Source organism: Hemibagrus wyckioides, linkage group LG16, assembly GCF_019097595.1.
Source record: "Hemibagrus wyckioides isolate EC202008001 linkage group LG16, SWU_Hwy_1.0, whole genome shotgun sequence".
In the NCBI taxonomy this organism is placed as follows: Eukaryota; Metazoa; Chordata; class Actinopteri; order Siluriformes; family Bagridae; genus Hemibagrus; species Hemibagrus wyckioides.
This window is the reverse complement of record NC_080725.1, coordinates 16,181,224-16,208,950: the sequence shown is the minus strand read 5'-3', so window position 1 is coordinate 16,208,950 and position 27,727 is coordinate 16,181,224. Positions and strand designations below refer to the sequence as shown.

Genomic DNA, 27,727 nt, shown 5'->3' with positions numbered 1-27,727 from the left:
TGGTGGGACCAGTCTCATTTTTCACTGGGTGAGGGTCTTTGGATGGACAGAGCCCTGACTTTTCTTAAGCCGGGCCCTCTTGACCCTTGCCTCACGCTTCACTTTTTCTTTTTCAAGAATCTGCACAGAGACACAGTTTAAAACTTAAAACCAAAGCACCATGTAACGTGATTAAACCAAAGACTACTTCCTGTGTGTGTGTGTGTGTATAAGTGTGTGTGTGTATGTGTGTATAAGTGTGTGTGTGTATGTGTGTATAAGTGTGTGTGTATGTGTGTGTTTGTGTTTTCTTACCATTTTCGTAACGAACTGGCGAAGTTCTTCCAGGGTCAAAGGTCGCTTGTCATAATCGGGGATACTCACTTGATCCATATCACTGGAGTATAAACATAACTTGGTCATGCACAAATCCTGAGGTTTTTTTAGTCTGTGTAAATTATAATTGTACTGAATTGTATTTAAATATTTATAAATATTGTATGAATTGTATATCATTGAACTGTAAATATAATTGGTAAATAAATTAATATTATTTATTATAATTTGGGGGCAAATGCAAATCAGTTGTGTTAAGAACAGGCTTGGTAATACAAGTCTGATTGGCATTTATCAACTTACTAACATGAATACAAAGAAAGTCAGAGAAAATCATGATGAGCATGATGAAAAAAAATCACCTGTAAGACGTAACTTAACATTTTCAGCCTTACAGTCTTGACACACTTACCTAAATTCAAGAGGCTGCTCGGCAGGAGGCTGAACGACAAGAGCCGGCACCTGAGCTAGTTCCTGATCCTGATCCTGTTAAGAGAAAACAACACAGATAACTCAGTCTGAGCTGTCCGAACTAGAACAAAACTCCTACTGACCCGAATCTGCCGTAAACAGAGACATATCAAATACATCAAAACCCTGTACAATAGGAGGACAAACTTTGTCTCCTTTACTCTCTCAACTATGGGATGAAAGCTATCTTATATTATCTAATACAGTATAATAAAAAAAGAAAGAAATAATACTGATTGCCACCATTACACTTTAATTGAAGTGAGTAGCTTTATATGTGAAGTTTGTAGATTAAAAGTTTATCTTGCGTCAGTTTGGTTTTTAAAATATTTTTAGAAGTGGAGAGAGTGGAGATGTGATTAATTTCACACAACAGTTTTTACTGATTCCTGGAAAATGAAAATTTCCTGACTGCATTCCTGAAATCTCCTCTAATTGTTAATATTTGTCCTGCTGATGTCCTCTTATTTAGAATGTGAGTAAAATGAATGCAAGACTATAGAATTAACAGAATTATGGTGTGAAAAGATGGAAGAGGAACAGATCTGAAGCTAAGCGCTGGATTTACATCAGAGTGACACTAAGTGATCAAACTCAGAACGTCAACATTCTTAATAGCAGAGCGGCTTTAAATGTATTTTAACATATCTTTTAACATATTTTGATTACACCACTTACTATTTTACACCTCACAAATACACAGAGATTAGAATATAAAAAGTAAAAAACACGGCGCTGTGAATCAAAAAGTCCTAATCCTATTCAAACCAGGTGCAAGAGACGATCTCACTAAAAACAAGAAATGTTGGACACGTGGATCTTGTTTCATCGTTACTGTACCTTGAATTTGATGAAATTCTGGACAGCGACCAGCTCACTGGTTTTCTGGGCCAGTAGCCTCAGGTGAATTGTAAGGCTGGAGTCTTTAAGCCAACCTGGACAACTGAGCACTTTGTCCAACGGAGGATCGCAACCGATCTCATGATACAAGTCGCTCACCCCTACATTAACACACACACACACACACACACAAAAATGTGTGAAACAAAAACCTTTTTTACATGTTCTAAGGATCTCATTAAAAAAAACTTGCACTGTATCTGTTTTACCCAAAATCTCAATTTCTTTTTACTTGTGCTTGTAAATTATAAATCCAGTGAAATAACAAAACCCTGTTTTCTATACACTGCACAACTCTACACAACTCAGCATTTAGGTATAGATCTTGTGCACTTGCAGTATGTGCTAGAGCACTTGTTTACATATTATTTAGTCAGCACCTCCTTGTCTCACCTGTATTAAGCTGATCCAGGATCTCAGTGAGTTCCTGGATCTGAGATTCAATGTCTCTCTGCTGATTGAGGGTGGGGGGTTCTTCCGATCTCCGATCTCTCAACTTCTCCATCTCCTCTTTTGTCTGGATCAGGGAACAGGAACACACAGTGAGCTATTTTCGGATAAGCGTGTTTGTGATGTTTCATATGAACATAAAAAGAGGTGATGACTTCAGATGGGTCAGATTCAGATTTGTTTTTAAAAATTTCCATGTCATTTCTATTGTTCACTTATATTTTTATGCTCTTATTTACGTACAGCAATTAAGGTCAACCTTCCATGAATAAATTGTACTTATTTAGGTATTTAAATTAAACACATCTTATCTGAGTCTGAAGTCACATGTTGTCATGGTTTTTACATTCAGTGAACAAAATGCTGATTTGGAAATTATCTATTATTTCTTAGTTACACTGACTTTGTTAGCTTCATCTCCTGGCTGATCAGGTATATTTAGATTACTGGAAAAATAGTAAAAAATGTTGATTTTGACTTACCGATCTGATTTCAGCTTTCAAATCCTCAATCTCTCTTCTTTGCTCAGTAAGGTATCTATAGTAAAAGATGAACTTTTCTTCACCTGTAAACAATACACAATGTTATACAGCAACCAGGTTAAATTAGACACAACCTTTATTACAGATCCAATCTGAAGCATTAATCATCTGAAATTAGATGGAGATTAGACAGAGCTGACTCACGCTGTAAACATTTGGTCACGAGCATTTCCAAATCTTCCTCGCCGGTCACCTCCCTGAGCCGGCGGAAAAGGTCCTCTAATGCTTCATTCTCTAATTTGATCAACTGCTGCTTCTTCATTTCTGCAATCATCATCATCATCATCATCATCATCCAAGTTTCCAACTATATTAGTCTGGTTAACTGAACTAGGTAAATAATATAATCTAAAACAGTCAGCTCTAGAATTATTGCCACTCTTTGTAATGTTGGGTAAAACAATTATAAATGGTTAATAAGCTTAATCTGTCACTTCTCCAACATTTCACTCAAATAAATTTCCAAGAAAAATTAAAACCCTGTAGTTATACACCTTATTGCTATTCTTACAAATTCTTGTAAATAAACCTTAACTCAAGCAAGGCTGCATTATACACTTTACTCTTTCATTTGGCTATGAGTGATTAGGATGTCATAAGAGAACCATGACTTCCTGTTTTACTGGGGAATAAATATAGAGTGACACAAAGGTCAATTCCCAATGCTCTTTCTTCAACAAGGTGAAGATTAGATGATTAAATAATGAGGAAACTTCATCATCAGGCATTATAGGAATGATATTAAGTCATTAAGTGTTTTATATTTTCTTCAGAATAACTTCAAATAAGCTTAAATTTCTCTCATATTTCCAATGAGAGACTTAACTAGACCATGAAATAACTTTTTTACCAAAGGTGCCAATATTTTTGAGCTCTCACCGCGTCTGAGTTGTGCCTCCTCCAGTCCTTTCCTCTCACGACACTTAGTTTCTATGAACTTATCAAGACGTTGCTCCACTTCAAGCTGCCTCTTCAGCTCATCCACCTCAGCGATTTGTTGAAGCCGTTTCTTCTTATTCTTCTCATTCTTCTCCTTCAAATTCTCCAGTTTTGTCAGTATTTTCTCCCTGAACATCACACAAAAAACACAGAGCCTGTTTACATACACACGAACAATAATAATAGTAATAATAATAATAATAATAACTATAATATGATCATTCATCTGATTATTGGAGGGATCAGAATGATTAATACAGATCTGTGATTTTCATATGAAGGGCAGCTCTTATAGAAAATTAATCAACACTTTCTGTCCAATTAGATTTGAGAATTCTACAGTGCTGGTGTAACACTTAAAACACCATAAACATAAACATTTTACTATCTATTTTCGTTTAGCAAAAAGTGAATCCTGTCCACATGGTACTCATACATGTAAATAAATGCAGTAAATTCAGTTCACCTGACATCATGTTCTTCCTCTATCATGGTCATGAGTTCAGCAATCTCCTGCTGGACTTTCTGAAGCTCCTGTAAAAGAGAACATCTCCTGCGTTAACCACAGGCTTCTCATGCATGTGATTAAATCCTGACCCTAGTCACACTATAAGCTCTGACCTCATGCTGACAGTGGTGCAGCTGCTGGAAATGAACATGGTCCTTTTGCAGCTTCTCTATCTCCTCTTTCAGCTGATGTTTCTTCACCACCTTCTTGTTGTGGCGAATGAGAGTCTGTAGGTGGGTAAATGAAGGACAAGAAAAAAGTTTACAGAGGTAAATATTACAACTTTTAAAAAACAAATAAAACCCTGCTTTACAGTCACGCTAAAAGGTTGGAGTTAGTAGCTGATATTTATACCATATTATTTCACAGGGAAGATTGCTGTGATATGCAGTTTTGGGAAAATAATCAACTATAGGGTGGTAACAGTGACTCTGCATCTATATTGTGTTGCTAAATTATCTTCTTCAGTCTGACCCGAGGGTATGCAATGTTTTTCACAGCTTCCTGCTTTACAGTTTGTTCTATTTTATTGTGTGGCTGCAAAGTTTGCCATGTTTAACTTGTTTGCACATTTGCGTTACTTAGCTGTAGTTTTCCACTAGGCCAGCTTTTGCTCTTAGCTCACAGAAAGAGCTCACTAATTTAAAAGACATCTGTAAGATGTCTTGTCCACCGCAGTGTCCAGTCTCAGCGCCTGGTAGCTGTGAGGGTTGAGGGCATGAAGTGACCAACATTCCACACTTTGTTTTTATTTTGGTGAATAAGTGCATCACTTCGTCTTGATGGAATTTGTAGTGTGGATACACAACTCAACTTATTTATGCTACAAAATGGTGTGAAATAGCCTACTATGTGACTTGAGATGCACCTTATGACCTGTTTGTAACACAGAATCTAACAACTCTAACTCACGCGTTCCAGTTTATTTTCCAGCTTGTGAGTGACCTCTTCAGTGTGGCGAGCGTGAGCCTTCCGCTTATGCTCTTCCAGTTTCTTCTGAACACTCTGGATCTGTTCAAATACAGTCAAGTTTGTCACAAAACATACTTTTTAAGGCTCTTTAAAATCAATGTTAGGATAAAATGTGTAGTCCTTCAAAGACATACACACTGTCTAGACAAGGTATAATATTGATATGTGTGGCATAATATTGAAAACAGGATGCTGCTAAATGAACAGCATGTGACTTTATTGTGTATGTTTGCTGTGTGTGTGTGTGATGTCTGAAGGTCATCACCTTTTGCTCAAGCTTTACTTGAATGAGTCTCTCTTTTTCCACACACTTGTCGAGCTCGTCGCGGCGCTTCAGGAGAGCCCGGAGCTGCTGGACACAGCGGATGTCAGCCTGCCTGAGCCGCTGACTCTGAGGCACACGCAGTTTCTCCTCCAATTTCTTGCACTCCTTACGCAGTTGATTTTCCTCCAGACTAACAGGCAACACACGTGAACAGAGTGATGTGTTTACAAAATGATAATAACATGAATAATTATGAATACTATGACAAATTGAATGAGAATTTAAACTGGGAAATTAATTCTGTCATCAACAATAAAACTAAATTAATCGTAGTCTTCATGATAAAAAAAAAAACATGCTTTGTGATTATGACTGGAACAAAAACTGTACAAGTAAAATTCAACATATTCTTCAAGAGTATGTTAAAGAGTCAAAATCAAAACGTGAGGTTCCTATAAGTTCCCAGCACTTTATCCTGGTCAGGGTGGCGGTGGATCTGGAGTCTATCCCAAGAAACACTGGGAATGATCTAGGACTACCTGGATCTACCCACCTCCCAAAAACATGCCAGTAGATGGAGTCGCACCTATAGAGCCAATTTAGATTCACCAATCAAACTACTGGCATGTTCTTTGTACAGTAGGAAGAAACTGAAGAACCCATAAAGAACCCACAGAGACATGAGGAGAACTCCATACAGACAGTAACCTGAGCTCTGGATCGAACCAGAACCCAGGAGCTATGAGGCAGAGATCCCTCAAGATGTGGAGTGTTCAGAAAAAAAACAGCATGTATGTGTATCGGGGACTATCTGACTGACCACTGCTTGCGGATAATGTCCTGGAAATGGATTTTGCTGGCCTCCAAATCACCCTGCATCATTTTATATTGCCTCTTCAGTCTGGCCTTCTCCTCTGTAACACACACACACACACACACACACACCACATCACAGACGTGTCATTTTTACTATAACAGCTACATGTTCATCACTGATAACTCATTTACACATTACTACGCTCTTACCCAGTGCATCAAAGTCCAGGCTGCTGGTTTTTATTCCTGTACGTTTCCTCAACATTTTTCAGTAAATCACTGTGAAGACATGGAGATGGCACTTTGTAAAATCAATGTTTTCACCACAATATTGCTAACAGTAGTGACAAGAGCAGTGAGCTAGTCAATGTTCACAACCTAGCCACAGAGAGAGAGAGAGAGAGAGAGAGAGGGAGAGAGAGAGAGAGAGAGAGAGAGAGAGACAGAGAGAGAGAGAGAGAGAGAGAGAGAGACAGACAGAGAGAGCGAGAGCGCAAATGCTAACTAGTTCTAAGACCGTAGATAGTTTGATCAAAAATATCATACTATAGCTTAAAACATTTCCGTGCTACATTTAATAACCGTAGTGAGTTCCTTTCAGCGACAAATATTTAGTTTAGTAGTTTATAATAGTTTAGTAAGGCCAAAATATAAAGAATAAAAGTTTAAAAAAGTGAATAAATAACAACACAACAGAGGCATATCGTTACAGCTACTACTCACTGCTTACCATATACATTTCCGTTAGCGCGCTAGTTATAGTGTACTAGTTGGCTAATTTAGAGCGCTAGTTATCAGAAACACTTCCTTACCTTCCAAGGTTGGTATGCAATCTGAATAGCGACACCTTCGCAGTTTTCTTGTGATGAGTGAAACACGTCACAGAAGCTCTCCAAGGCAACGTGCTATGTGACGTCTGAAGCTTCGGATCTGAATTCTGACGAGATTCCCTAGTGCAGATATCGAGAGTCATCCGCTTCACTAGTGAATAGAGACAATGCTTTTAAACCGTTAGCATGAAACCAGCCAAGAAACCTGCTGCCTCAGTCCAGTGTGAGAGAATACTGTAACAGGCAGTGGAAGTAGTAAATAAAAAGTGACAGACTCAGTCCCTGTACTGTTGAACAAGTCATGTTCCTTAATAAAAATCATTCATTCGCCACTTAAGAAAATGTCAACTCCCCAGTTTACAAGCATAGGTTTAGTACTAGGACAAAACCTTGTGTGAATAAGGCCTTGAGTGTTGATCAAAACAGATTCATAAAATTGCTACAGTACAAGTGAATTAATCCCATTCATAAATTCTTGTACAAATGAATTCATAGACTAATTTATTCATATTATTGTGTTTGTACATCAGCAGTGACGCATGAAACACTATTTTTATTCTTTTATTCTGTTTTTAGAGTATAAGTGGTACTGCTACTTTCATTCATCACATTTCATTATATTCATTTCCCAAATGTTGACCAAAAAAAATCTGTAAATATGTTTTTTTGCAATTTTTGGAATGTCTTCAATTGTCAGATAATGGACATTTTCCAGCACAGGTGTGTGGCCCTCTGCAGCTGGCGACAGACCTGCTCCTCACCAGAGGGTATGTATAGAAAAGACATAAAGCCATACCATGTAATCTAATCACCAAGTCTTTCTGCTGAAGAACCATTAATTCATCAGTTGAGTAACCTGGAAATGTAGGGGTATTTCCCTGACCTCGAGGACTACCATCATTAGTGTTGGACACCACAGCAGCTCGCATTTGCCTCACTTTACAGCTGCTCGTCCCAGCTGCCACAAGTGCCACATCCAAGTCTGTACCACGATGAATCCAACCACAGACCGCTACACACCCATCATACTCGGCGTCCTCCGAGACTGGGTCAGGCTCCCCTGCAAATGGCTGCCTAGACAGTGCATCCGCTACTGTGTTTCGATACCCCGGACGATACTGCACATCAAAATCAAAGACAGACAGCTGTGAAACCCATCTCCGTTCTATCGCTCCAAACTTTGCTGTCTTTAAGTGGCATAAAGGATTATTGTCAGTTATCACAGTAAATCTGGACCCCAACAAATAACCCCGAAACTTTTCAACAATTGCCCAACAACAAACTATTTTCAACAATAGTGCAAAAATAGGTGCACTAGTGATCTTATCCTTGAGTGTATCAAAAGCTGTTTGACATTCTTCAGTCCACCGTCTCCCCAAAAAGACAACAATTCTGCGGGAGCTTTTATTGGCCAGACATGAATTTACCACATCATGAAGTGGGCCAGCGATCTTCGAGAACCCCTGAATGAATCGTCTGTAATAACTGCAAAGTCCAAGGAATGATCTCAATTCCTTCAGTGTAGATGGAACTGGCCACTGTCTTATAACTGCTACTTTCATAGGGCCTGTGCCAATACCATCGGCAGAAATTCGATGTCCCAAGAACACTACCTCTGTCTGAAGAAAGTGACATTTGTCTAACTTGACCTTGAGACCAGTGTCCTTCAGCCTCTTCAGTACAGTTTCCAGCCTTACCAAGTGCTCCTGGAATGTTGAGGAATATACCAAAATATCATCCAGGTACACTAACAAAATCTGGAAAACAAGATCATTCATAGTGGCCTGCATCAGCCTTTGGAAGGTTGCAGGTCCATTGCAGACCCCGAAAGGCATACGCAAAAATTCATAGAGCCCAAAAGGAGTTGAGAATGCCGTCTTGTGTCTGTCTCCTTCTGCCACAGCCACCTGATGATAGCCACTTGCTAAATCAATTGTCGAAAAATAACATGCCCCCTGCAGAGCATCAAAGCTCTCATCGATACGGGGTAATGGAAAGGCATCTCTTTTTGTTTTCTGATTTAGCTTACGATAGTCTACACACAGCCTTATACTGCCATCTACTTTACGTACCAGCACAATTGGGGAAGCATAGGCACTATTACTCTCTTGTATGACTCCTTTCTTTACCAGGCGTGAGATGCGATCCTTTACTTCTTCATACTGATTAGGAGGAATGCGACGGTAGGGCTGGGTGACAGGCTCATCATCGGTTAGATGAATTCCATGTGTAATCTGGTCTGTATAACCTAGGTCTTCCTCAGTGAGGGCAAAGATATCAACATACTTTGCCAACAATGACCTAAGCTGAGTTTGCTCATACTCACTTCCACCTACATCAACCTTATCCAAGATGTCCTTCACCCGATCTCTGCTTTGTCCACTCTTCATATTTAAAGTCACCTGTTCAAGATCGGCAGAAATCCTTCGAAACTGCACCTCATACTGCTGTAAACTGTCTATGCCCTCTACCCTTGACAGAGTACCTAAGCGAGTTCTGGGTGATAACCAAACATCCTCCTGAGAGCGATTCAGAATTTTGACAGGTATGCAGTTACAGTGTGCATCAACGAGGGAGGGAATGACTATCAAACCTCCCGGCAAAGGAGTGCTAAGAGGCTCTAACAACAGAGGACTTTCCTCCCCAACACCACTTCTGAAGCCCTTCATTGGAATTGTCACAACAGATTCTGCAGGTATGTGTTCCATCCATTTTCCAGCTATACGAACAACAGATTTCCGATTTACAGCACATGTATGTACTTTCTGAAAAACATGCATCCAATCGGAATCTAATTTGCCCCCTAAGGTGGTGTTGAAATACCCCCTAAGGTGGTGTTGAAAAGCTCTACCACAGGACATGTACCAACAGCACGTTGCAACAACTGGTCACAGGCTGGGAGTGCATCTTTCGAGTCTGTCCGCCCACCCTGAATCGCTCGACTCCCAACAACCTGGGGACTCTTGTTTCCTTGCGAGTCAGACGATACAGGCTTCACTGCTCTAGAGCTCTGTCTTTGTGGACAATTCTTTGCCACATGTCCAGCAACTTGACATCTGAAACATATTGGTTTCCCATCTTCAGTGAATTTTGGTTGGGACCTAGGCCTAGGGGCCTCCAAACTTGCACTATTTCTGACAGACAGACGCTTCACAACTTGAGTCAGTTCACTAGTTGCCTTTCCCTGCTCGGCTACCACATCAAGAACATCCTCCAAGGTGACAGGTTTCTTTTCTTGGACTCTGAGAGCTGAACACTGTGTCATATTACTACCATAGCGTGACTTGCTAGTCTTTGAACTAGCTGAGGACTCTTCTGCAGCCCAAAGCTGGGCTTCATCTCTCACATCCATCATTGTACACCTAGGATGGTCTCTCACAAACTTTCGAAGCTCCCTTCGGAGGGATGGATCACGGACACCTTCAACAAACTGATCCCTTAATGCTACTCTCCCATTTGCGATATAATCTGGGGAACATTTTACAATCCAGTTGAGAGCTTGTGACAGGGCATGAGAGAAATCTCGTATACTTTCCCCCTCTAATTGTTTTCTACTATAGAAACTGTGTAGGAGCTGAGGTGTGCTACGTTTGTCCCTAAAAGCCTCCCTAAGGTACTCAAACAAATCGGCAATCTCATCATCAGTAACACTACGAAGGCGAACCTCTTCTAAGGCTGGGCCCCGTAACAAAGACATCACAAAGTCATACTGATCTTGGACAGACTGATGTCTAGCACGCAGCACCCGCTCGACTTCCTCTATAAAATCATCAACAGACCTGCCATCTTTTTCTAGATCACCACAATATGGTAGTATGTGCCTTTCTCTAGGAACATACACATAGGATGTCTGATTCAGGGAAGAAATCGCAGCCATTGCTTGTTCATGTTTACTCTGCAACTCTCTAATTTGTTCTGTTAGATTAGCCACACTGTGGTCATCATCTGGGGCCAACATGGTGAAATCAAATCATTAATTTTTTTTTTACAAAGATCTGACACTGATAAGTGCTCAAAGACCTACTGGTCTGATGTAACAGTTGTTGAAAAGTCCATCCAGCTGATAAGATCTTGCTGTCTCTGTGATGCTTCACGATGATCCGCCCCCAGGAATCTTCCGTCCACTCTTCACCACTACCGTATCATATACTGCACTTTACATTACACACACAACAACACTGACTCTCCTAACTCTGTTGGAATACCCCACTCCTGGTACCAAAATGTGGCCGTAGGAAAATAAAACACAGGTTCCACAAAAAAAATCCGATGGGGTTCACAATTTATTCCATGTGATTGGTTAGGAGTCTACATTTCATTTGTATTTAACTGAACAGAAAAGGGGAAAAAAAGGAAACAAATAAACCAAAGTACAGCGTCAGAATTACTTCTGTTCTAAACAATAAATGACTCCCATTATAAATGAAGGAAAACACAAATTTGTCCTTGTTTCCTTACCATAATTAAACAGAAAGAGCAATAATTCCCACAGTAATAATACTAACAACACTAACAATACTAACAATACGGTAGTGGCACTCTAGGAAGAAAACAAAACATCTTAGAAGTGCACTAATAGTTACATTACAATGACACTCACACAATACACTTACATCACCAAAATATTATAATGGTTAACATTACTCACTTTTCCCGATGTTCCTAACGGTGTACACTAATATAATCACCCCTGCGCTACCAGGCCTCGTCTAAACGCGTGGCGCATCAACTTAGCCACACTCGCTAATCAACACAATCCTGTGTCAACATCCAGCTCCCTGGATAGTGTTAGAATAAACTCGTAAAAGAAACCGCGACCACCTGTAGCTTACTCTACAACTTCTTAATTGCGCGATTGCGCATGTGCACGTACACGCGATGACGTCACCCACCAACTCTTAAAGGGGCTCTCTTATTTGTCTGCAGCTATATACACATCAGTAATATTGTGAATATCCAGACCCCCTCTAAATATCACCTGGTTACATATAGGTCATGTGCCAACTGACAGTCTTTTTTTATGTTACAGATAAGTAAATGTCCAATGCAGGCCTGTGGACACTCATCACTTTTTTCCAGATTCTCCAACTCAAGTTACTGAGGAGACTTTGGCATGAAAATGTCTCAGTATATTATATCTGAAATATCTCACCTAAACTCTTTACCCATTGCTTAAATTTTTCTGCCATATATGTAGACTGTTAATGTATATTTTATTCATCATGTTGTTTTAGGCATACTTGCACAAGCTGGCGCTGTTCCCATCGAGCCCAGCACTTCTATCAAGCATGGTCCCCACACCGAACCCACATTTGTGGACCCTGGACCCTCAGCCACCAGCACTCCCCAGCCCAGCAGCACTCCACCCTCCATGATGGTCCATCAGCCAGGCAGTGTTCCTCCAACTTCAGCATTTCAACCACCTCTGCCACGTCAACCACATGCACACATTAGGTGAGTGGAAGGCCAGCACTTGCAGAAAGTGTGGACGTTATAGGACATCAGCAACTGGACATAGCCAGGACAAGGCCAGAATTTATTGTCCAGTGACAGACGATGACGAAAGAAATATAGAAAATATAGATATGTTGCATATAGCTTTTGTATTCTTAGATTACATATTAATCTAGCCTAATGGATAAGGCACTGGCCTCCTAAGCCAGGGATTGTGGGTTCGAGTCCCATCTGGGGTGTGCATTGAGCAGAGTGGCGCAGCGGAAGCGTGCTGGGCCCATAACCCAGAGGTCGATGGATCGAAACCGTCCTCTGCTAGGCACAGTTTTTGTTTACACCAACAATGCCCCTCAGGCAGAGCATGAACCAATGGCCTTAATAATAATAATAATAATAATAAAGGCTTCTGTTTGTTAATCTGGTGAAGTGTTGAAGCTTTTTTCTTCTTCTGTTCCGTTTTGGACTTTGCTAAAACTAGAGTCTCTGCAAATTATGGGGCTTTGTCCAACCAGAGGCTTCTGATGATTTCTGGTTCATTGTGTGACTTTGCTCATAATAACTTTGGCTGGCAATGATTGCTGTTTCTGTGTAAGCGTGCTGCACTAGTTACTGATATTGTCACATTACCTTGTATTTCTCTTTGTGAATGGCTTGAGTAGATCCATTTTATTGCAAATATATTATTTCTCTTGATTATGTTAAACCTGCTATAATTTCAATGGTACTTTTTTTTATATTATCATGTTATGTTTGTGCTACTCTATCAAGTCTGCATGGTCACAGGAAGTTCTAAAATTAATGAAAGGTAATAGAATCAACATATCTGAAGTGCAAGTGTTTATAATGCATCAGCTGGAATACCTCGAAGGAATGGCCTTCAAATGTTTAGGCAGTTTTCATACAGAACACTGGCCAAGAATTAGACCATGAACCTACCACGTGTTGTCTTGTCCTTTTTAAAAAAGTGAGTTGTGGTGAGGTGTACCATGCACCAACATATTAGAGCTGCAAGGAACCTATTTACCTGTTTGCTTTTGGAAAGGATGTCTGCCTACTCATCTCATTGTGCCTGCTTTGAAGAGAAACCTATCCAAATAAAAGAGAGCTGCTGTGTGTTTTACACAGCCACAACTGGCCTCTTCCTTTCTCCATAATCACACCAACACAACGTAAATACACTGGTGAGAACCCAAGTTGTTATAAGCAAGAAACAGGGGATAGATACATTAATGTAAAAAAAAGAGTGGAGATATATGTGTATTATTTTTAAAGAATATTGGTTAATGTGTAAGGTTTTTTCTTTATTCTTCTTTCAACTCTTTTCGTGTAAGTTTTATCGGCAAATATGTAAATTGCCGATTGATTCATGTAAATAATGCAAAACAAATGTGAATAATTCAAATAATAAAACCATTCTGAGGAAAGCAGCAGCTCAGAGTCTGATGTGTCTTTCTGATTTAATGATTAATATCTGTCCTCATCAGGCGGTGAGGGTGTTACACATGGTTATCCATTTGCTGGCTTTTATATGATTGTCTAGCAGTGTTCACAAATAAACCCACTGTTGTGATCAATTCCATTGTTATTAACTTTAAACAACACCGATGTTTGTAATTAAATAAATTAAATATCATCGTTAGACTAAAAAGCTTTGACATGATCATTACTTTTCTTTTAAAAAAAAACCTGGAGGAAAATTGTTTCCTCAAGGATACAGACAATCAGTGTAAGATTTTTCAAACTATGAATATGGAAGTAATTGTTGTTGTTTTTTAACATAATCTTACAAATATCATTTTAAAGAACAGTTTTCATAAAAATATGCCCAGAATTCTTTACGTCATTCATCCACTGGGCTGACTCCATTTCAATGTATTCTAGGCTACCAGCCTCCACTATTCCCCTGGTCTGGAGAACCGTCTTGTGTCCCAAGTGTGGAGGACTGGTCTAGAAGAAGTCAGGTGGTCTGGGAACGGGCTCATGTGAGACTTCAGCGGGCAGTGAGGAGACAGGAGATCCAGGCGAACTGCTGGCAACGCCCTCAGCATGAATACCAAGTGGGCCAGAAGGTATGGTTATCCACTAAGAATCTTAGACTCAACTTAGACCCCCAACCTACTGCATCTTGGCTACTTTCCACATGTCCCTGCTCAAACCCCATCACAAACCCACCGGCTCCACCCCTTCACCTCTGGAACTGCCCCCGCCCCTGGACATCGATGGCCCGTTAGGGTATGGCCCGGAGGAGCACTGCTGGGTGAACGCTTCGGATATCCTGGACCCAGCCCTCACCGAGGAGTTCCACCTTAAATTCCCCAACAGGCCCGCTCCTCGTTCCAGGGGTCACCCCCGGCGTAGAGCACCTGGAGGTGTTCCTAGAGGGGGGGGTTCTGTCACGGTGTTCACAGGTCCAGACCGCCAGAGGGAGCCCTCGCCGGAATATTGACTGTGTTCATGTAGAGCTGCGCGATTAATCGTCATTATCGATTAATTCGAATTTATGGTTTATGTCGATGTTGAAAAAACGAAAATCGATTTTACGATTTCACTTTTGGTTTGGCGCAGCGAGCTTCCGTAGTTTTGCGACGCCTCTCTGTGATTTACACTTGGGAAGTACTAAATACAACATGGCAGCATGCGCTGACGAAACCAAGCAGCTTGTTTCCAAGAGAGGTGCGGTTTCTTCAATTGCATGGAAATGGTTCGGGTTTGCAACTTCAGACGTTAAACAAGCCAAAGCCCGCTGTAAAATATGTCTGAAGTTTGTGGCAACTAAAGGAAGCAGCACGACTAATTTATTCCAGCACCTCGAACCACGCTGTGGAATGGGAGGCGTGTGTTTGCCTTTTTTCCTGATTCTTCGATTCTCAGTTTCTGTTTTGGTTTTGTTTGCCTAGTTATTGCTTTCCGGTTTTGGCCTTTTTGCCTGCCTTGCCGTTTACGATTCTGCCTGTTGATTTCAATAAAGATCCGCATATGGATTCTAACTCTCCCGCATCCAGCGAGTTCTTACAATGGGGCTGTCTTTGGATGGACAGACCTCTGGCTTTTCACTTTTACATTTACATTTCTGGCATTTGGCAGAAGCGTCAGAGCGAAGTACAAAAGTGCTTTAAGTCTCTATCATTGAATACATTAACATTGGTTCAATAGGTTACAGACTTAGGATACCATTAGCCTAAAATTGGTGTTTTTATTTCTTTAACATATACTGTGACAATACATAAAAACAGGGAAAGAAAGTTTAAGTGCTTCTGGAAATGGTAGTTCTTCAGACGTTGTTTGAAGACAGTCAGTGGCTTTACCCTCAGAGATGGTGGGACCAGTCTCATTTTTCACTGGGTGAGGGTCTTTGGATGGACAGAGCCCTGACTTTTCTTAAGCCGGGCCCTCTTGACCCTTGCCTCACGCTTCACTTTTTCTTTTTCAAGAATCTGCACAGAGACACAGTTTAAAACTTAAAACCAAAGCACCATGTAACGTGATTAAACCAAAGACTACTTCCTGTGTGTGTGTGTGTGTATAAGTGTGTGTGTGTATGTGTGTATAAGTGTGTGTGTGTATGTGTGTATAAGTGTGTGTGTATGTGTGTGTTTGTGTTTTCTTACCATTTTCGTAACGAACTGGCGAAGTTCTTCCAGGGTCAAAGGTCGCTTGTCATAATCGGGGATACTCACTTGATCCATATCACTGGAGTATAAACATAACTTGGTCATGCACAAATCCTGAGGTTTTTTTAGTCTGTGTAAATTATAATTGTACTGAATTGTATTTAAATATTTATAAATATTGTATGAATTGTATATCATTGAACTGTAAATATAATTGGTAAATAAATTAATATTATTTATTATAATTTGGGGGCAAATGCAAATCAGTTGTGTTAAGAACAGGCTTGGTAATACAAGTCTGATTGGCATTTATCAACTTACTAACATGAATACAAAGAAAGTCAGAGAAAATCATGATGAGCATGATGAAAAAAAATCACCTGTAAGACGTAACTTAACATTTTCAGCCTTACAGTCTTGACACACTTACCTAAATTCAAGAGGCTGCTCGGCAGGAGGCTGAACGACAAGAGCCGGCACCTGAGCTAGTTCCTGATCCTGATCCTGTTAAGAGAAAACAACACAGATAACTCAGTCTGAGCTGTCCGAACTAGAACAAAACTCCTACTGACCCGAATCTGCCGTAAACAGAGACATATCAAATACATCAAAACCCTGTACAATAGGAGGACAAACTTTGTCTCCTTTACTCTCTCAACTATGGGATGAAAGCTATCTTATATTATCTAATACAGTATAATAAAAAAAGAAAGAAATAATACTGATTGCCACCATTACACTTTAATTGAAGTGAGTAGCTTTATATGTGAAGTTTGTAGATTAAAATTTTATCTTGCGTCAGTTTGGTTTTTAAAATATTTTTAGAAGTGGAGAGAGTGGAGATGTGATTAATTTCACACAACAGTTTTTACTGATTCCTGGAAAATGAAAATTTCCTGACTGCATTCCTGAAATCTCCTCTAATTGTTAATATTTGTCCTGCTGATGTCCTCTTATTTAGAATGTGAGTAAAATGAATGCAAGACTATAGAATTAACAGAATTATGGTGTGAAAAGATGGAAGAGGAACAGATCTGAAGCTAAGCGCTGGATTTACATCAGAGTGACACTAAGTGATCAAACTCAGAACGTCAACATTCTTAATAGCAGAGCGGCTTTAAATGTATTTTAACATATCTTTTAACATATTTTGATTACACCACTTACTATTTTACACCTCACAAATACACAGAGATTAGAATATAAAAAGTAAAAAACACGGCGCTGTGAATCAAAAAGTCCTAATCCTATTCAAACCAGGTGCAAGAGACGATCTCACTAAAAACAAGAAATGTTGGACACGTGGATCTTGTTTCATCGTTACTGTACCTTGAATTTGATGAAATTCTGGACAGCGACCAGCTCACTGGTTTTCTGGGCCAGTAGCCTCAGGTGAATTGTAAGGCTGGAGTCTTTAAGCCAACCTGGACAACTGAGCACTTTGTCCAACGGAGGATCGCAACCGATCTCATGATACAAGTCGCTCACCCCTACATTAACACACACACACACACACACACAAAAATGTGTGAAACAAAAACCTTTTTTACATGTTCTAAGGATCTCATTAAAAAAAAACTTGCACTGTATCTGTTTTACCCAAAATCTCAATTTCTTTTTACTTGTGCTTGTAAATTATAAATCCAGTGAAATAACAAAACCCTGTTTTCTATACACTGCACAACTCTACACAACTCAGCATTTAGGTATAGATCTTGTGCACTTGCAGTATGTGCTAGAGCACTTGTTTACATATTATTTAGTCAGCACCTCCTTGTCTCACCTGTATTAAGCTGATCCAGGATCTCAGTGAGTTCCTGGATCTGAGATTCAATGTCTCTCTGCTGATTGAGGGTGGGGGGTTCTTCCGATCTCCGATCTCTCAACTTCTCCATCTCCTCTTTTGTCTGGATCAGGGAACAGGAACACACAGTGAGCTATTTTCGGGTAAGCGTGTTTGTGATGTTTCATATGAACATAAAAAGAGGTGATGACTTCAGATGGGTCAGATTCAGATTTGTTTTTAAAAATTTCCATGTCATTTCTATTGTTCACTTATATTTTTATGCTCTTATTTACGTACAGCAATTAAGGTCAACCTTCCATGAATAAATTGTACTTATTTAGGTATTTAAATTAAACACATCTTATCTGAGTCTGAAGTCACATGTTGTCATGGTTTTTACATTCAGTGAACAAAATGCTGATTTGGAAATTATCTATTATTTCTTAGTTACACTGACTTTGTTAGCTTCATCTCCTGGCTGATCAGGTATATTTAGATTACTGGAAAAATAGTAAAAAATGTTGATTTTGACTTACCGATCTGATTTCAGCTTTCAAATCCTCAATCTCTCTTCTTTGCTCAGTAAGGTATCTATAGTAAAAGATGAACTTTTCTTCACCTGTAAACAATACACAATGTTATACAGCAACCAGGTTAAATTAGACACAACCTTTATTACAGATCCAATCTGAAGCATTAATCATCTGAAATTAGATGGAGATTAGACAGAGCTGACTCACGCTGTAAACATTTGGTCACGAGCATTTCCAAATCTTCCTCGCCGGTCACCTCCCTGAGCCGGCGGAAAAGGTCCTCTAATGCTTCATTCTCTAATTTGATCAACTGCTGCTTCTTCATTTCTGCAATCATCATCATCATCATCATCATCATCCAAGTTTCCAACTATATTAGTCTGGTTAACTGAACTAGGTAAATAATATAATCTAAAACAGTCAGCTCTAGAATTATTGCCACTCTTTGTAATGTTGGGTAAAACAATTATAAATGGTTAATAAGCTTAATCTGTCACTTCTCCAACATTACACTCAAATAAATTTCCAAGAAAAATTAAAACCCTGTAGTTATACACCTTATTGCTATTCTTACAAATTCTTGTAAATAAACCTTAACTCAAGCAAGGCTGCATTATACACTTTACTCTTTCATTTGGCTATGAGTGATTAGGATGTCATAAGAGAACCATGACTTCCTGTTTTACTGGGGAATAAATATAGAGTGACACAAAGGTCAATTCCCAATGCTCTTTCTTCAACAAGGTGAAGATTAGATGATTAAATAATGAGGAAACTTCATCATCAGGCATTATAGGAATGATATTAAGTCATTAAGTGTTTTATATTTTCTTCAGAATAACTTCAAATAAGCTTAAATTTCTCTCATATTTCCAATGAGAGACTTAACTAGACCATGAAATAACTTTTTTACCAAAGGTGCCAATATTTTTGAGCTCTCACCGCGTCTGAGTTGTGCCTCCTCCAGTCCTTTCCTCTCACGACACTTAGTTTCTATGAACTTATCAAGACGTTGCTCCACTTCAAGCTGCCTCTTCAGCTCATCCACCTCAGCGATTTGTTGAAGCCGTTTCTTCTTATTCTTCTCATTCTTCTCCTTCAAATTCTCCAGTTTTGTCAGTATTTTCTCCCTGAACATCACACAAAAAACACAGAGCCTGTTTACATACACACGAACAATAATAATAGTAATAATAATAATAATAATAACTATAATATGATCATTCATCTGATTATTGGAGGGATCAGAATGATTAATACAGATCTGTGATTTTCATATGAAGGGCAGCTCTTATAGAAAATTAATCAACACTTTCTGTCCAATTAGATTTGAGAATTCTACAGTGCTGGTGTAACACTTAAAACACCATAAACATAAACATTTTACTATCTATTTTCGTTTAGCAAAAAGTGAATCCTGTCCACATGGTACTCATACATGTAAATAAATGCAGTAAATTCAGTTCACCTGACATCATGTTCTTCCTCTATCATGGTCATGAGTTCAGCAATCTCCTGCTGGACTTTCTGAAGCTCCTGTAAAAGAGAACATCTCCTGCGTTAACCACAGGCTTCTCATGCATGTGATTAAATCCTGACCCTAGTCACACTATAAGCTCTGACCTCATGCTGACAGTGGTGCAGCTGCTGGAAATGAACATGGTCCTTTTGCAGCTTCTCTATCTCCTCTTTCAGCTGATGTTTCTTCACCACCTTCTTGTTGTGGCGAATGAGAGTCTGTAGGTGGGTAAATGAAGGACAAGAAAAAAGTTTACAGAGGTAAATATTACAACTTTTAAAAAACAAATAAAACCCTGCTTTACAGTCACGCTAAAAGGTTGGAGTTAGTAGCTGATATTTATACCATATTATTTCACAGGGAAGATTGCTGTGATATGCAGTTTTGGGAAAATAATCAACTATAGGGTGGTAACAGTGACTCTGCATCTATATTGTGTTGCTAAATTATCTTCTTCAGTCTGACCCGAGGGTATGCAATGTTTTTCACAGCTTCCTGCTTTACAGTTTGTTCTATTTTATTGTGTGGCTGCAAAGGTTGCCATGTTTAACTTGTTTGCACATTTGCGTTACTTAGCTGTAGTTTTCCACTAGGCCAGCTTTTGCTCTTAGCTCACAGAAAGAGCTCACTAATTTAAAAGACATCTGTAAGATGTCTTGTCCACCGCAGTGTCCAGTCTCAGCGCCTGGTAGCTGTGAGGGTTGAGGGCATGAAGTGACCAACATTCCACACTTTGTTTTTATTTTGGTGAATAAGTGCATCACTTCGTCTTGATGGAATTTGTAGTGTGGATACACAACTCAACTTATTTATGCTACAAAATGGTGTGAAATAGCCTACTATGTGACTTGAGATGCACCTTATGACCTGTTTGTAACACAGAATCTAACAACTCTAACTCACGCGTTCCAGTTTATTTTCCAGCTTGTGAGTGACCTCTTCAGTGTGGCGAGCGTGAGCCTTCCGCTTATGCTCTTCCAGTTTCTTCTGAACACTCTGGATCTGTTCAAATACAGTCAAGTTTGTCACAAAACATACTTTTTAAGGCTCTTTAAAATCAATGTTAGGATAAAATGTGTAGTCCTTCAAAGACATACACACTGTCTAGACAAGGTATAATATTGATATGTGTGGCATAATATTGAAAACAGGATGCTGCTAAATGAACAGCATGTGACTTTATTGTGTATGTTTGCTGTGTGTGTGTGTGATGTCTGAAGGTCATCACCTTTTGCTCAAGCTTTACTTGAATGAGTCTCTCTTTTTCCACACACTTGTCGAGCTCGTCGCGGCGCTTCAGGAGAGCCCGGAGCTGCTGGACACAGCGGATGTCAGCCTGCCTGAGCCGCTGACTCTGAGGCACACGCAGTTTCTCCTCCAATTTCTTGCACTCCTTACGCAGTTGATTTTCCTCCAGACTAACAGGCAACACACGTGAACAGAGTGATGTGTTTACAAAATGATAATAACATGAATAATTATGAATACTATGACAAATTGAATGAGAATTTAAACTGGGAAATTAATTCTGTCATCAACAATAAAACTAAATTAATCGTAGTCTTCATGATAAAAAAAAAAACATGCTTTGTGATTATGACTGGAACAAAAACTGTACAAGTAAAATTCAACATATTCTTCAAGAGTATGTTAAAGAGTCAAAATCAAAACGTGAGGTTCCTATAAGTTCCCAGCACTTTATCCTGGTCAGGGTGGCGGTGGATCTGGAGTCTATCCCAAGAAACACTGGGAATGATCTAGGACTACCTGGATCTACCCACCTCCCAAAAACATGCCAGTAGATGGAGTCGCACCTATAGAGCCAATTTAGATTCACCAATCAAACTACTGGCATGTTCTTTGTACAGTAGGAAGAAACTGAAGAACCCATAAAGAACCCACAGAGACATGAGGAGAACTCCATACAGACAGTAACCTGAGCTCTGGATCGAACCAGAACCCAGGAGCTATGAGGCAGAGATCCCTCAAGATGTGGAGTGTTCAGAAAAAAAACAGCATGTATGTGTATCGGGGACTATCTGACTGACCACTGCTTGCGGATAATGTCCTGGAAATGGATTTTGCTGGCCTCCAAATCACCCTGCATCATTTTATATTGCCTCTTCAGTCTGGCCTTCTCCTCTGTAACACACACACACACACACACACACACACCACATCACAGACGTGTCATTTTTACTATAACAGCTACATGTTCATCACTGATAACTCATTTACACATTACTACGCTCTTACCCAGTGCATCAAAGTCCAGGCTGCTGGTTTTTATTCCTGTACGTTTTTTCAACATTTTTCAGTAAATCACTGTGAAGACATGGAGATGGCACTTTGTAAAATCAATGTTTTCACCACAATATTGCTAACAGTAGTGACAAGAGCAGTGAGCTAGTCAATGTTCACAACCTAGCCACAGAGAGAGAGAGAGAGAGAGAGAGAGAGAGAGAGAGAGAGAGAGAGAGAGAGAGAGAGAGAGAGAGAGAGAGAGAGAGAGAGAGACAGACAGAGAGAGAGAGAGAGAGAGAGAGAGAGAGAGAGAGAGACAGACAGACAGACAGAGAGAGAGAGAGAGAGAGAGAGAGAGAGAGAGAGAGACAGAGAGAGCGAGAGCGCAAATGCTAACTAGTTCTAAGACCGTAGATAGTTTGATCAAAAATATCATACTATAGCTTAAAACATTTCCGTGCTACATTTAATAACCGTAGTGAGTTCCTTTCAGCGACAAATATTTAGTTTAGTAGTTTATAATAGTTTAGTAAGGCCAAAATATAAAGAATAAAAGTTTAAAAAAGTGAATAAATAACAACACAACAGAGGCATATCGTTACAGCTACTACTCACTGCTTACCATATACATTTCCGTTAGCGCGCTAGTTATAGTGTACTAGTTGGCTAATTTAGAGCGCTAGTTATCAGAAACACTTCCTTACCTTCCAAGGTTGGTATGCAATCTGAATAGCGACACCTTCGCAGTTTTCTTGTGATGAGTGAAACACGTCACAGAAGCTCTCCAAGGCAACGTGCTATGTGACGTCTGAAGCTTCGGATCTGAATTCTGACGAGATTCCCTAGTGCAGATATCGAGAGTCATCCGCTTCACTAGTGAATAGAGACAATGCTTTTAAACCGTTAGCATGAAACCAGCCAAGAAACCTGCTGCCTCAGTCCAGTGTGAGAGAATACTGTAACAGGCAGTGGAAGTAGTAAATAAAAAGTGACAGACTCAGTCCCTGTACTGTTGAACAAGTCATGTTCCTTAATAAAAATCATTCATTCGCCACTTAAGAAAATGTCAACTACCCAGTTTACAAGCATAGGTTTAGTACTAGGACAAAACCTTGTGTGAATAAGGCCTTGAGTGTTGATCAAAACAGATTCATAAAATTGCTACAGTACAAGTGAATTAATCCCATTCATAAATTCTTGTACAAATGAATTCATAGACTAATTTATTCATATTATTGTGTTTGTACATCAGCAGTGACGCATGAAACACTATTTTTATTCTTTTATTCTGTTTTTAGAGTATAAGTGGTACTGCTACTTTCATTCATCACATTTCATTATATTCATTTCCCAAATGTTGACCAAAAAAAATCTGTAAATATGTTTTTTTGCAATTTTTGGAATGTCTTCAATTGTCAGATAATGGACATTTTCCAGCACAGGTGTGTGGCCCTCTGCAGCTGGCGACAGACCTGCTCCTCACCAGAGGGTATGTATAGAAAAGACATAAAGCCATACCATGTAATCTATATGTGGCCGTAGGAAAATAAAACACAGGTTCCACAAAAAAATCCGATGGGGTTCACAATTTATTCCATGTGATTGGTTAGGAGTCTACATTTCATTTGTATTTAACTGAACAGAAAAGGGGAAAAAGAAACAAATAAACCAAAGTACAGCGTCAGAATTACTTCTGTTCTAAACAATAAATGACTCCCATTATAAATGAAGGAAAACACAAATTTGTCCTTGTTTCCTTACCATAATTAAACAGAAAGAGCAATAATTCCCACAGTAATAATACTAACAATACTAACAATACGGTAGTGGCACTCTAGGAAGAAAACAAAACATCTTAGAAGTGCACTAATAGTTACATTACAATGACACTCACACAATACACTTACATCACCAAAATATTATAATGGTTAACATTACTCACTTTTCCCGATGTTCCTAACGGTTGTACACTAATATAATCACCCCTGCGCTACCAGGCCTCGTCTAAACGCGTGGCGCATCAACTTAGCCACACTTTCGCTAATCAACACAATCCTGTGTCAACATCCAGCTCCCTGGATAGTGTTAGAATAAACTCGTAAAAGAAACCGCGACCACCTGTAGCTTACTCTATAACTTCTTAATTCGCGCTGATTGGCATGTATGTGCACGTACAGCGATGACGTCACTCCACCAACTCTTAAAGGGGCTCTCTTATTTGTCTGCAGCTATATACACATCAGTAATATTGTGAATATCCAGACCCCCTCTAAATATCACCTGGTTACATTCTCCCCTGCATCAGGGTAAGTGTCCTCAATTACTCAGTTACAAACATAGTACTCTTAACTTCTTTCAATCGCTTCCCGGAATAAAACAGAACTCAAATCAGCTAATATCTGTGTAAGTGCTGCCGGACTTATTGCACTACGATCTACAACTGACCTTGGCTCATGGTGCACATTTGAATGCTGTCCTGCATTAGGGTCTTTTACTATGTCTGCGTGGTGCAGGGACAGGAAGGAGTTAACACACCAGTGGCTTTCCCAGTCTTTCCTTAGTCCTCAAAGCCTCAGCAGGCTCTGATGGAACATTGTCACCGTCAAGTCACCCAATTCTACACTAAGTAACCCGTCAGACTCATGCTCAATACTTTGTCGACCAACCAACTGGGGCTTAGATCTCTTACTGCAGGTGCATGAGAGGCCTCCTTCCTCAGAACCACAACCTCTGAATCTAAATCCTCAGACTCTACTTCACCTGGACACTCTGACTTCTCATCTTAGCCTTACTCCTTCTCCTGGGGGCAGGAGTAGGAATACTCACACACGGCCTGATGTCAGCTCGGTTAACCCTCTTTATAGGCCCTCCTTCTAAAGGCTCTACTGTGTAGGTGTTGTCCAGGACCCCTACCCCGATATATAACTGGTCCCCAGGCATCCTGGATTTTTACACGGCCTACTGGCCGGTTCCTCAGTACACCAGTGCACCGATCTCGATTTTCGGGCAATAGACTTTATCCTTGTGCAAGGAAATGCGCTCAGCAGCCTTCTGTGCAGAGTATCCCCTTGCCTCGACATGTGCCTCAGTCAGGCGCTATAGGTGGACCAACAGCCAGTCATGTTTCTGGTCTCCACCCTGCTCTTGTCCCAGTAGGGCGTCCACTGGGAGAGTAAGGATCAGTGCCAAACAATAAATAATATGGCGAATATCCAGTAGTCGCATGAGGTGTGGCATTATATGCATAAACCAACTCTGGCAGGTATTCTGGCCAATGGCGTTTCTTTTCAGGTGGCAACGTCCTCAACAGGTCATGTAGAGTCCTACTGAACCGTTCACACTGAGCATTGCCAGTAGGGTGGTATGGAGTAGTGCAGCTCTTTTTCACCCCATAAAGCTTACAAAGTCGACCACCACTTCACTCTCAAAGTTCGGCCTTGATCAGAATGTAGCCGTGCTGGGACACCATATCTCATGAACCATTCCCTAAGTAGCACCTTGGCAGTGGTGTCTGCTTTCTGATCTCGTGTAGGAAAGGCCTGATTGAACTTTGTGAAAATATCAGTGATTATCAGAACATTTTCTTGACCATCAGATGCGGGCTCCAGCACTGTAAAATCTACAGCAATCACCTCCAGGGTCTAGAAGCCAAGAAGGATTTCATTCTCTGAACCCACTAATCACCAAGTCTTTCTGCTGAAGAACCATTAATTCATCAGTTGAGTAACCTGGAAATGTAGGGGTATTTCCCTGACCTCGAGGACTACCATCATTAGTGTTGGACACCACAGCAGCTCGCATTTGCCTCACTTTACAGCTGCTCGTCCCAGCTGCCACAAGTGCCACATCCAAGTCTGTACCACGATGAATCCAACCACAGACCGCTACACACCCATCATACTCGGCGTCCTCCGAGACTGGGGTCAGGCTCCCCTGCAAATGGCTGCCTAGACAGTGCATCCGCTACTGTGTTTCGATACCCCGGACGATACTGCACATCAAAATCAAAGACAGACAGCTGTGAAACCCATCTCCGTTCTATCGCTCCAAACTTTGCTGTCTTTAAGTGGCATAAAGGATTATTGTCAGTTATCACAGTAAATCTGGACCCCAACAAATAACCCCGAAACTTTTCAACAATTGCCCAACAACAAACTATTTTCAACAATAGTGCAAAAATAGGTGCACTAGTGATCTTATCCTTGAGTGTATCAAAAGCTGTTTGACATTCTTCAGTCCACCGTCTCCCAAAAAGACAACAATTCTGCGGGGAGCTTTTATTGGCCAGACATGAATTTACCACATCATGAAGTGGGCCAGCGATCTTCGAGAACCCCTGAATGAATCGTCTGTAATAACTGCAAAGTCCAAGGAATGATCTCAATTCCTTCAGTGTAGATGGAACTGGCCACTGTCTTATAACTGCTACTTTCATAGGGCCTGTGCCAATACCATCGGCAGAAATTCGATGTCCCAAGAACACTACCTCTGTCTGAAGAAAGTGACATTTGTCTAACTTGACCTTGAGACCAGTGTCCTTCAGCCTCTTCAGTACAGTTTCCAGGCCTTACCAAGTGCTCCTGGAATGTTGAGGAATATACCAAAATATCATCCAGGTACACTAACAAAATCTGGAAAACAAGATCATTCATAGTGGCCTGCATCAGCCTTTGGAAGGTTGCAGGTCCATTGCAGACCCCGAAAGGCATACGCAAAAATTCATAGAGCCCAAAAGGAGTTGAGAATGCCGTCTTGTGTCTGTCTCCTTCTGCCACAGCCACCTGATGATAGCCACTTGCTAAATCAATTGTCGAAAAATAACATGCCCCTGCAGAGCATCAAAGCTCTCATCGATACGGGGTAATGGAAAGGCATCTCTTTTTGTTTTCTGATTTAGCTTACGATAGTCTACACACAGCCTTATACTGCCATCTACTTTACGTACCAGCACAATTGGGGAAGCATAGGCACTATTACTCTCTTGTATGACTCCTTTCTTTACCAGGCGTGAGATGTGATCCTTTACTTCTTCATACTGATTAGGAGGAATGCGACGGTAGGGCTGGGTGACAGGCTCATCATCGGTTAGATGAATTCCATGTGTAATCTGGTCTGTATAACCTAGGTCTTCCTCAGTGAGGGCAAAGATATCAACATACTTTGCCAACAATGACCTAAGCTGAGTTTGCTCATACTCACTTCCACCTACATCAACCTTATCCAAGATGTCCTTCACCCGATCTCTGCTTTGTCCACTCTTCATATTTAAAGTCACCTGTTCAAGATCGGCAGAAATCCTTCGAAACTGCACCTCATACTGCTGTAAACTGTCTATGCCCTCTACCCTTGACAGAGTACCTAAGCGAGTTCTGGGTGATAACCAAACATCCTCCTGAGAGCGATTCAGAATTTTGACAGGTATGCAGTTACAGTGTGCATCAACGAGGGAGGGAATGACTATCAAACCTCCCGGCAAAGGAGTGCTAAGAGGCTCTAACAACAGAGGACTTTCCTCCCCAACACCACTTCTGAAGCCCTTCATTGGAATTGTCACAACAGATTCTGCAGGTAT

At 40.3% G+C, this 27,727-nt stretch overlaps 1 non-coding gene and 1 pseudogene across 1 annotated transcript; one reads left to right on the top strand and one right to left on the bottom strand.

Moving 5' to 3' along the window:
- Window positions 1–98: 98 nt before the first annotated feature.
- Window positions 99–27,727, bottom strand: LOC131367171 (uncharacterized; annotated as a pseudogene).
- trnam-cau (transfer RNA methionine (anticodon CAU)) lies at window positions 12,709–12,780 on the top strand. Its single transcript has one exon. It is a non-coding gene; the product is annotated as a tRNA-Met (tRNA).